At 39.2% G+C, this 3228-nt stretch overlaps 1 pseudogene; it reads left to right on the forward strand.

Annotated features, from left to right (window-relative positions):
* Positions 1-886: 886 nt before the first annotated feature.
* Positions 887-2397, forward strand: LOC122907870 (annotated as a pseudogene).
* Positions 2398-3228: the final 831 nt, after the last annotated feature.

The following is a 3228-nucleotide window of genomic DNA, read 5'->3' on the forward strand; positions in this document are numbered from 1 at the left end:
TTCTCCCTCCCTCCCTGTTCCTCTACCTGCTCACATACCCTCTCTCTCTGTCTTTCTCAAATCAATAAAATCTTAAAAACTACAGTGGGGCAGCTGAATAGAATTAAGGATCTCTTATATGTCTTGCTTTGGCAGCTGGGTTGCTGTTAAAAACTATCAATGGGGTGGGAGGAAAAAGCAGGAAAGAGGGAAAACAGGAGGAGGCGTTAGGATGGGAACAGAAAAGATAGTAAGTTCCCTTTTCATTTGTTGATTTTGAGGTAGCAGAGTCAAATGGATATGTACTATAGGAAACTGAAGCCTAGTAAAGAGGTCTAAGTTAGAGATTCAGGTACTAAGTAAATAGTTAAATATTTTATTAGGCAACAGAGCAGGAAAAGAAAAAAAAAAAAACTTTTGAATATCAAGAATCTTATGGGGGCATGTGGGTGGCTCAGTGAGTTAAAGCCTCTGCCTTCAGCTCAGGTCATGATCCCAGGGTCCTGGGATCAAGCCCGGCATTGAGTTCTCTGCTCAGCAGGGAGCCTACTTCCTCCTCTCTCTCTCTGCCTGCCTCTCTTCCTGCTTGTGATCTGTGTCTCTCAAATAAATAAATAAAATCTTAAAAAAAAAAAAGAAAGAATCTTATGTATACTATTTGTTCTGCCTTCTTTATACTAGTACCTTAAAACATTACTGAAAAAGGAAATGTCCTGGATCATGGGGATCATTTCTTTAAATTGAAGCTATGTTATCTATGGTTTCTTTAATCAAATATGACAAATTGAATTGTCCAAGGGAAGAGCCAGGTATAATTTCTCTACAACATAAAAACAATAACAACAAAACACACACACACACACACACACACTCACACACACTCACGAAACAAGAGTGTGGTGTGAACATGGGGAAGCAAAAGAAAGCAAGAAAGTATGTGACCAAGAAGCGAATGCTTAGACTCCAAGATCAGGGCCTTAAGCAGAAGGATAGAATTAACCAGTCAGGAAATGACAGGTGTTGGCAAGGATGCAGAGAAAGGGGATCCCTCCTACATTGTTGGTGTGAATGCAAGTTGGTGCAGCCACTCTGGAAAGCAGTATGGAGTTTTCTTAAGAAGTAGGAAATAGAGATACCCTATGACCCAGAAATTGCACTACTGGGTATTTACCCTAAAGGTATGAATGTAGTGATCTGAAGGGGCACGTGCACCCCAATGTTTATAGCAGCAATGTCCACAATAGCCAAACTATGGAAAGAACCTAGATGTCCATCAACAGACAAATGGATAAAGAAGATATTATATATATAAAATGCATCCATCAAAAAAATCTTGCCATTTGCAAGACATGAATGGAACCAGAGGGTATTATGCTAAGTGAAATAAGTCAATCAGAGGACAATTATCATATAATCTCTCTGATATAAGGAATTTGAGAGGCAGGGCAGGGGTTAGTGGGAGGGAAGGGAGAAAAAAATGAAACAAGATGGGACCAGGGAGGGAGACAAACCATAAGTGACTGTTAATCTCAGGAAGCAAGCAAACTGAGGGCAGCTGGGGGTGGTGGGCGGAGGATAGGGTGGCTGGGTGATAGACATTGGGGAAAGTATGTGCTATTGTGAGTGTTGTGTATTGTGTAAGACTAATGATTCACAGATCTGTACCCCTGAAATAAACAATACATTATATGTTAATTTAAAAAAAAAAAAAAGGAAAGAAAAGAAAGATCCCACTGCACTCAAGGAAAGAGAAGTCCCCCAACATCTTTCCTGGTTATTCTTCCAATATAACACACAAGTGGGCCTACCTTACCACATTCTGATTGATACCAACTTTATCACCTTTTCCATTAAAGGCAAACTTGACTTAGTAGAGCCAATGATGGGCTGTCTTTTTTTTTTTTTAAAGATTTTATTTATTTATTTGACAGAGAGAGAGATCACAAGTAGGGAGAGAGGCAGGCAGAGAGAAAGGGAGAAGCAGTCTTCCTGCTAAGCAGAGAGCCTGACATGGGGCTCAATCCCAAGACCCTGAGATCATGACCTGAGCCAAAAGCAGAGGCTTAACCCACTGAGCCACCCAGGTACCTCAATGATGGACTGTCTTTGTGCCAAGTGTATATCACTTGTATAACTGTGTAATGGCTGAAATTGCGAAACTGGGGCAAAATTATTGAGTGGCTCTAAGGATTGCCAAAGACCCAGGATTTGAACTATTACCATGCACACACATGGGAACCTATGCAGATGACTGCTTAGTTCAGAGAGTAACTCAGTGCGAGCACTACTTTGTGGTCACAGTTGACTGGGACCTTAAATGAAGGATTCAGAAGTTCCCCAGAGTTCCCATCATGTATTTCTAACCATAGGTACAACATTGAGCAGATGCCAGATGATTATGGAACCCCTCGGTTCTAATTCTTTAAAGAATGCCTCCCTTTACCAACTTTTTCTGTTGCCAGTTCCTGTTAGCAATATGCTATAGCATGAATTATTCTTTTTACTTGTTTCTCTGTTATGAGCTGAGTTTGGTTAAATACACTCACCTTTTGATGTTTTGATACTTTGTATTGTCTTAAATATTGTTATCTTTTAATAAATCAGATGATTGCACATATTTAAAAAAAACATAAATTTTCAAAAGGGACATATTTCTAAGGAAATTGATGTGTTCCTGAGAGTCATGTGTGGCATTTAAAGAAAATTGCCTGTAAGTATACATATAATTTGTTTATTCAACATATTTACTGTATCCTATTACATGGCAGGCATTGTTCCTAAGAGTCAAAGATACAGTGATGACCCAGAGAGCCAAGGTTCTTACTCTCATTTTACTGAGATATGTAGAAATCAGCAAATAAAATTAGTGAGTAAACATATAAGTAGTTATAAATGCCATGAAAAATTAACAAGGTAAGGCAATGGAGAGTTCTATGAAGTGGCATTTTGATACTGTGATAAAGGCCTGAATAGAGAATTGGTGTTCCCATGCAGGGGACAATGAGTGCAATGACTCTAAAACAGGAACTAGCTTTGTATTTTCAAAACAGGCAAGAATATCAGAATATCCAGAAAGGAATAACTGAGTAGATAGAATAGGTGTGATCAGTAGTTCACAGTTATGGGAAGAGTCCTTACTAATGAATTCTTATTCCACGGAAACCGTTGTGGCTTTTTTCCTTAGTGCAATGAGAAGCAGCCTTTGGGTGGGGAAGGGTGGTGACTATGAAGCAATGCAATCTGATTATT

Source organism: Neovison vison, chromosome 5, assembly GCF_020171115.1.
Source record: "Neovison vison isolate M4711 chromosome 5, ASM_NN_V1, whole genome shotgun sequence".
In the NCBI taxonomy this organism is placed as follows: Eukaryota; Metazoa; Chordata; class Mammalia; order Carnivora; family Mustelidae; genus Neogale; species Neogale vison.